General features: G+C 32.8%; 1 protein-coding gene across 1 annotated transcript in view; it reads right to left on the bottom strand.

Annotated features, from left to right (window-relative positions):
• The window catches only part of LOC108751810 (immunoglobulin superfamily member 10), a 184364-nt gene that overhangs the window by 10965 nt on the left and 164399 nt on the right, over positions 1-9000 (bottom strand). The window lies entirely within an intron of this gene.

The raw sequence follows: 9000 nt of genomic DNA, 5'->3' as shown, positions 1-9000 counted from the left end.
CACACACACACACACACACACACACACACACACACACACACACACACACACACACACACACACACACACACACATAATTTTAAAGCGTTGAAAGTAATGCTGATGACAGACGACGATAATTTAACGATAGCAGGTGGTAGTAAGAACGCTCTTGAAGAGTTCTTTGAAGGAAAGAATATTAAACCAAGGACAGTTTATATCAGAAATTTATCATTTCTTTTCGTGCCAACAAAAAAACTTTTTTTATACCACACTACAACACTGGGTAGTAACCAGATTCGCTTCGCAGTTCACAACCACATTGTGCAGACAAACAAAAATAACCACCCTCCACATGTAACTCCTAAAAAATTATACGACGCAAATCTCTCCTCGCAAAAAAAATCTAAAACGTACATAAAAGAGCATCCCATAAAGTTATATCCTATGAAATATTATTTACACTCAAATTCATTTATTACTTTAAAAATATTCATACGCGGACATATTATGAATAAATAGAAATAATTAAAGAGGTAACACAGGATGTGTGTAGATGGCAAAAGCGTACAGTGTACATAAATGTAAATGTAATTTCATCAGTTAATATTTAAATAAGCATGGCGATTTTGATATATAATATAAATATCTGAGTCTGTTAATTTATAGACAAGCAATTAGTTTTTCTTGTCCTTGCTCAAAATACCTTACAGTAGATTTAACGAGTTTTGCAACTATACAAGCCTCGAATATAATCATTTCTAAGAGAACTTTCTAAGAATCAGAAACTCGTTAAGACTCTGCGGGGAAATATTCAGGAGGCAAAAGTTATGCGGGTAACGAATCAGTCGAAACCTCCGTACTTCGAAATAGGCTTTATTGCTACTTCGATGCGTAGGAAGATCGACAAACTTCGTAGTGAATGGGAAAATTGCCACGGTGGTTTGTATTTTCACGGCGACACTGTCATATTTAAACCTGTTTACAGGCAAAAAGTAAAGATAAAAGTTAGCTTTTAACACTTAGAACCATTCACGTCTCCAACGAATTAAGCTGATGAAATAGGGCATTCGAGGGAAGAATAAGAGAAAGGCGGAGAAAAGCAAAGAGGATGTTCCGCGAGTGAAGATGGAAGAAAGGCGTAAATCAAGTAGGTCGCCCTCCGGCAGCTGGCCTTGACAGATCGGGTACTCCTCCCAAGCTTTCTTACCACCGATCCCGAGCAAAAAGAAAGAGAATAGAGAATAGGCGCGGCGTGCGCATTGCATACGCCCACGCGGTAATGCCGTTCGTATTAATTTCACACGACGTTATCTTGTCCAAATTACATTTGAGGCATCGCTTGCGTAACATGCATTCGTGCGAAATTAAATGAAATTCACTTGTTGCGAGCCTACGTGAAAGTTTGAAGAATTTCTTATTCCCGGCACAAAGATATGTTATGCCGGAGAAAAATTGGATCCTCGGAAGGTAGTAAAGGCGAGGAAAACTGCTGCACCGCGATATAAGGAAAAAACGAGCTGTCTCTACTTTGAATTTTTGAATGTTTAACGATGCGTGATGGTTGCTTTAGACATACACACTACATATGTCTTCCACATATCCATTTCGTAGAGAAAGATCTCGTAAAGAAAATAGGACGAAAATAAAATGTAAAAGTAAGAACTACGTTATGAATGTATATATACGCGCCTATATATAGAAAAGAAATACAGAAAGAGATCGAGTGTAACATGCTAAGAAAATAGACATGCCGATGATGCCAGAAAAGCCAGAAAGAGAAGAATGCGGTACAAACAAACAAAGGAACCATTAGGTTGCTTTAAGAATTCATTCGAATGGTCTGGACATCGCAAGACGTATCTCCATTTTCCTTACTGCTTCACCAACGACCACATCGTGCTTCATCATCATGCCGCAAAACTGTTACGGCAAGGTTCTTTGAGAGTAGCATGTTGAACACTTTCCCAAGAATGCGAGCATTACTGTTAAGAAACGTTAGAAGCACTTGTTGCCATATCGTTATCGTTACCGTTAATACTGTGCCGTGTTTCCACCTTTTTCAATGCTATTATCGCACGTATGCTCGAAGTCCGCTAAAACTCTACTAATATGTACTCCATAATATATAGAGCCTTTAACCTTCCAAAGCTGACGTTAAAATCTGTAACACAATTACCAACGCTGAGTCTGTGAGATTCATTTAATTTATGTTGACTAAAAGGCATTAATTAATCTGAAGGACTCAAAATGATATAACTCCTATAAAAAAAATAAATACTAAATTTATTCAAATAAATGAAGAAGGCCATATTCGGTCAAAATGGATCTTGGTCTAAATTTATTTTCATAACAATCATTCAAATTAGCAGATATAATATGAAGAATATAATTGTGAGCAAATCTTAATAAACCTATCGTCACTTCCGAAAGATTAAATGACAACAGTCTTCAATTATACATTGGCGATCTTTTTTAATTAGAATATATATTGTTGAGAGAGAGAGAGAGAGAGAGACAGAGAGAGAGAGAGAGAGAAATATTTTATGGAGAGAAAAGAATGCATACGACAGTTAGCGAGTGCGTCAAGGATGATTCGTGTACTGCATGCACAAGCGGTCGCTTTGCCCATCAGAAGAGCAATGCAGTAACTCGCGAAACATTGATCCAGCCATTCTAGTACGACCAAAATTTTCCAACGATTGGCATCCGGGGACAGATCACATGCCATTTACCGTTGCACGACTACCCTCGCATGCGGGGATAGACATCCGTCACGCCGCGTTGCGTATCGCATGGCTATTGTATGCGGTCGTGTAGGGTCGTAAACACTTGTTTTATTATATTTCATTTAACCGGAAATGTGTTTTCGAATTTGTTCCTGATATGTCTGTTGACAAGTCGTCGTTCAGCGTCGAACGAAAACGTCAATGAATCGTGCCGCTTGCAGCAGAATTTAGGATAGAAAAGGTTAAATCAGTGATGTGGGAGATTAAATATGTGCACCGCGCGAAAAAATCGACGGCATGCTTCCGTGAATTTTTCGAATTTTTACATGTACTGCGTTCACACTTAACTTGTTGTGCGAAAAATAGAACCGAATAGTATTCCTCTGTACGTAATTCGTCCGCATAGCTTCTCTATACTCGAAAGAATTTAATTTCGTGCATTGTTCTTAACTCGTCTATGTTGCAGAGAATATCTAGAGATAAGAAATATACCCATGAAGGAAACCTCTTTGAAGATATATGCTTCAGATATTCAATATCACTGACGCTTAATAAATGAACTTCTCGGTAGAATCACTTTCCCTTCAACTATGTATCATTCAATACATTTTAAATTTTATAAGATTAAATGAAGAAATTATTAAATTATTTTTACTGTTACTGACATATCTCATTAAATTTTAAGAAGCACGGTATATGATTTTAACATTAAATCAATAAATTTAACTTATATATTTTTTTACAATAAATATTACAAATCAGTATGCCTTATTCAAGCATAACAGGATTCGTTTTCAAGTCAATGTAACATGTTTTGTGTCGTATTTTTAGCGTACACAGGACGAACAGTTTATCGTATACCGAACTATTCCGATGGAGAACCATTTCAGTTTATATCGTCTTTCTCTCTTTCTCCTCGCCGAACATGGATCTTTTTTTTTCATCATACCATGGAATTTAATTTGAGCATAGAACGCAAAATTTATTCTCAAATTCTTCTATACGCAAAACTCCACCTCCTTCGCGTTCGACCTAGAAATTTTTTTCACTTACAGATCTGCAGTAAATTTCACAGCGGCAGTCGAGTAGCTAGAGAAATTTAAAAGCTCCCAGTATATTTTGTTTCTCTCGCCGATTATTTTTTTTTTCGTTGCGTGAGCGATATGCGTGAGATACTCGTATTCGTATCGATACGTGCATCTTTTAACATTAGAACCAGCGATAACGACACGGCTTTACGAAGATCGGGATTGCGATAAGATAAAAGGATTGCGGCGCCAAATTAAAATGCCCAAAAAGATAAAAAAACAGCTTGTAAAAAATATTTTTATGGATCATTGCGCAAGAAATTGTCGATTCGGTTCAATTAAATAATTATTTAATGGATATTATTTCTGAAATATTAATTCAATTTAATTGAATGTATATTAGATAGTAGTTCAACATCTTAACACTCGACCGAAAAGGCGCTTTGTATTTAAAGTCTTAATATTTAATGGATAATTTTTGTTTCTCGATGATTATCTTATCTGCAAAAGAATCCTACAAAAGACATTTTATATTAGACAAGAGATTTTTATTGCCTCTAATTATGGATCATATTTGTTCAAAATTTATTTAAAGATCGTAAAAGAGTTAGAAGAACAAACAACTAAGAAAATACTTTTGTGAATCATCGCGCAAAAGGAAAGACTGGCAATTTAATTCGATAGTCATTTAACGAATAATTTTTATTTTTCAGTAATTACCTTATCCCAAAAAAAAAAACTCCACAAAAAACATCTTAGGGTAACTTCGGTATATACGCACCTATCAATAATTTAATTTATTAAATATTATTTATGTAATTGTTAATTATTTATGTATTAAAATAAATAAACTATATCAGTAAAAACTTTGTACTGTCTACTATTATGAAAAAAATATTAAAAATATTTATATTTCGTAAATATTTATTATATAATATTCCAAAATATTTATATATTTCGTAAAAATGAATTTTTTAAACCCTTACATTTTTGCCGTATATCTCATAGGGATGGAATATATGGCTACTTAGGGTGAGGGGGAGTATGGCTCATAAAAAATTTACAAATAATGCATATAAATAAGACGTAAAATGACATAATAACTTATAAAATACGTTTATAAAGTTTTATTAAGGAATAAGAATGATAAATATGTATATGAAGTAGTAAATAATAATTACAATCTTCCCAGATGTATTACAAGTGTTATGACATGAGATACATATTTCATGTAATGCGTTTATTATATTTAATGCACTGAATTCACTGCGCACTTTGTATGCTTTGGGCATAAATCCCGCCTATTAAAAATGCCATATATCCCGAATAGGTGGGATATACAAGACAACAAACTAAACAAAGAATACAAGAACAAAGTACTTGTATTTTGTTATACAACATACTTTACTATTGCTCTACACTCATGTATCACGAAATAATCACTAAGTCTTTTACACGTCCTATAGTAATTATTTTATGTAAATTATAATTTATGATGGCGCTACTTAACACAGTGATAAATCGATTCTACTCACAATAATTTCATTAATATTAACAGTAAAAAACTAAAATCATAACACAATACTAATATAACATAAAGGCATATAACAGAGCAGTTGCGGGAAAATTACCCCCACTCGTTCTATTTTTTCTGACTTTTGCAGCGTAAATCCCAGCGCGGCGTATTTTCCGGAGTTACCCTATATTAGACAAGAGATTTTTATTGCCTCTTTAAATTATAGATCATATTTATTCAAAGATCGTAAAAGATCTTATATCAAAATTTTACTCGCTAGTATGCGCAAAGAGTTAGAAGAACAAATAACTAGAAAAATATTTTTGCGAATTATCGCGCAAAAAGAAAGATTTGATTCGATAAATCATTTAATAAATAATTTTTGTTTTTCAGTATTAACCTTATTCGTAAAAGAATCTCACAGAAGACTTCTTATATTCAACAAGAGATTTTTATTGCCTCGAAATTATAGATCATATTTATTCAATCGAAATAAAGGGATAAAAGGAGCAGCGTCGCTTGATCCTTGCACTTGATCTTACACGCGGAAAGCATGCTCTCAAACTGAATTCATTATATGGGCGAACCATTTCCTACCATTCTTCTTCTGTTCTTCATTTTAGATAATAAGTACTCTTTTCTTCGATATCTTTTAGCGTAGAAAAGAGCTTACTCTTAGAACCAACAAATTTGATCAAAGATCCTAGAACCGAGCGATTTTATCAGAGTTTAAACTCAAAAGATTTTCATCTTTATACTTCTTCCATCCATGATGCTATACACATATATTTATAAATTTCAAACACAACTCCAAGATTAATCTGTTATAATACGCCAGATAGCATCGCTAATAATTCCGCGGATAAATAGTCTTGTACAGCGCGCAAAAATTGTCATTCATATTTTTTCCATTTTTATTTTAACTTTTTATTAATTTATTTTAACTTCTGATTCAATAGTGTCATAAGTTACTTACTAATTAATTGAATAGTGTCATAAACTTAATGACTAAAATGTTGTGAACAAAAGTAAGGAAAATATTTAACTACCAAGCATATTCCAATCATATTCCAAATCAATATCCAATATTAATCGTATTCCAAAATTATTTTCTAATATTTTTGCTTTATTACATTTAAAGGCTGCATTCGGAAAGCGCGCTATTGTGTCATTCTATTTTTATTGTTCGTTAGACATAAAACAAGGTATAATAATGCAGCAGTGCTGATAGTGCATAGTCCCCATATTAGCGAATTCATAAATTTGTTAAGGAAGAGAGTCCATTGATGTGACGCAACTAATTTTTTTAAGGCCAAATATAAAAAAATAGAATATTAAATTATTTAATATCAGTTTAAATTTGAAGAGACACAGTAGTTCACTTCGATGCTGAAATACAAACAATAATTTTATTGCGAAGCTATTTTAATTATTGACTGAATTGTTATGACGTTTAGCAGTGTTTTGATAGAGGCACTTAATCACAGTTACACTATCCAGCTAGTTAACTGGTTGCGTCTTCACTTCAAGAAATGATTAATTGACCACTTCACATGGAAACATTGCGGATACTAAAATAATGAAAAACATGTGGATACTGCAGCTTTATACATTTTATACATCTCATCGCTTATCATCTGTATGTACTGATGATGGCTGAAAAGTTAGCCGAAACATGTATACAAATTATTAATTAAATATGAAAGATATAATTTAATAATATTAAAATTTATTACTTACTTTTTATATCAGGGAATAGAAATTATCATTTGTTTAAATTATTTAAATTATTATTACATTGAAAAAGTATTACTTAGATGTAATTCATGAAATGTTTTATTTAAATTATATTGATACACAAGAAGAATAATATAATGAAATTAGTTTTTTATATCTAAGAATTTGTTTAATTAAACAAAATTTTTTTAATATTAAAATGGTGATTAAATATTTCAGAAATATTAAAAATATATACATTTTGCTATAAATATTTTTAAAAAAAGAAGATTCCAAGGTGGATCCGCCGTAACTTCTTGAACGCAGACTTAAAAAATATGCATGTAAACTTTACATAAATGTTAAATATACATGAGTTAAATATAACTCTCACTGCGTTGGTGTTTATACATATCCAAATACCAACACGATCAGAATTATATAAACGTCGCATGATATTAAATCTACATCCATATTTTATAAAGTACTTAAAAAGATTAATTGATTGCAGTTAAACTTTCGTAACTTCAAATACCAATTTCTTCTCATGATTTTTGAGAAAACAATCATTTATAGCGGACATACATCTCTTCCGTACTTTTCTAAAAATACGTAGCTTGGTGGATTTCTTAATGGTTAGAAATACATATAAGCGCACTGTCTGTAGATCTCGAGCAGGAAGCTCGTCGCAGCCCCTCGTTTCCTGACTTAAAGGGAGTTGCGAAGTTTCTTTGTTATTCCCTTCCGACCTCCGCACCATCGGGATTTTGCCTGTGAATCGGCCGGACAGACATTGCAAACTTTTACTGGAACTTTTCATCAGGTTGGTCGAACGTAAAGCGCTGTTTAGAAAGAACAATTTTCATGATGCCCGCAACGATCATGCATGAAGAGATGAGTCAAGGCTTAATAGTTTTACCAAAGTTTAAACAAATCTTGAGTGCCTGCCGAATTTATTTTTTATTTAATGTGAATATATAAATTTTAATTGTTCATATCTATAAAACTAAATAAAGAAAACTATTTAAAAATTTAATCAGATATCCTTGATATTTTTATTATATTGTATAATAAATGAAATTATTATAATAACAGAATTTAAAAAAATTAGTCACGCGCTTGAATTAATTATTTTACTAAATTTGTTTGAACAGAACTTGAGTACTTTCAGAATTTATTTTATATTTAACATAAATATATAAATTTTATTGTTCATATCTAAAACTAAATAATGTTAAATAGAAAAACTTTTGAATAATTTAATTAAATATCCTTCACTCATATCCTTGACGTTTTTATTGGAGAGTATACGGTAAATAAAATTATCTAAAAAGCTTTAAATAAATAAACTCGAACGTTTTAATTGTTATAATAAGAATAATTTTGCATATTGTAACCGTCGAGTCCATGAGAAAAGTTCTAATTGACCGTAATAAAACCGTGCTAATTCTTGAGTCGTAAAACGATGGGCGCGTAAAACGATGGTTAAATGTTGACGAGAGCTTTTTTTCATTATCTTCAAGATTTCGCATTGAAGCAAACCGTAAGTTTACGGTTCGTAAATTTAAACGCACTCGCGATCTTTGCCTTCTCGTGCGAGGTAAGGAGAAGTAAGACAGAGTTTGTAAAAATCCCCTCCGCTCTTCTACCTAGAGTTTACTGAGTTTGTCGAGCAGGTTTTACGCGGCGTAAACCTAAATACGTGCGCGGCGCGGGCTGTAGGTGCAAGGAATATCGCGCGAATGCGCGGTCACATTCTCCCCAGAAACGAAACTCTGTCTCTCGCTGTCTCCGCAGGAATTCTGCGGATTATCCCGGATTTGCCACGTGGCGCAAAGAGGCGCAATATCTTATCGTTCTCGTGACTTCTTTTTCCGATCGCGGCATCTAAAAAAGTCTACGAAGGTTGCCGCGAACGTACTATTGGAGGAATAAAACTTTTTGACATAATGCCGTAAAGATTCGGATCACGAGTCACGATTTTCGAAATCTCGTCGCGGAAAAAATTTCTCTAAAATATATAATATAACAT

This window comes from Trachymyrmex septentrionalis, unplaced genomic scaffold (genome assembly GCF_001594115.1).
Source record: "Trachymyrmex septentrionalis isolate Tsep2-gDNA-1 unplaced genomic scaffold, Tsep1.0 scaffold52, whole genome shotgun sequence".
In the NCBI taxonomy this organism is placed as follows: Eukaryota; Metazoa; Arthropoda; class Insecta; order Hymenoptera; family Formicidae; genus Trachymyrmex; species Trachymyrmex septentrionalis.
The sequence above is the reverse complement of the archived record's forward strand: the minus strand, read 5'-3'. Positions and strand labels throughout refer to the sequence as shown.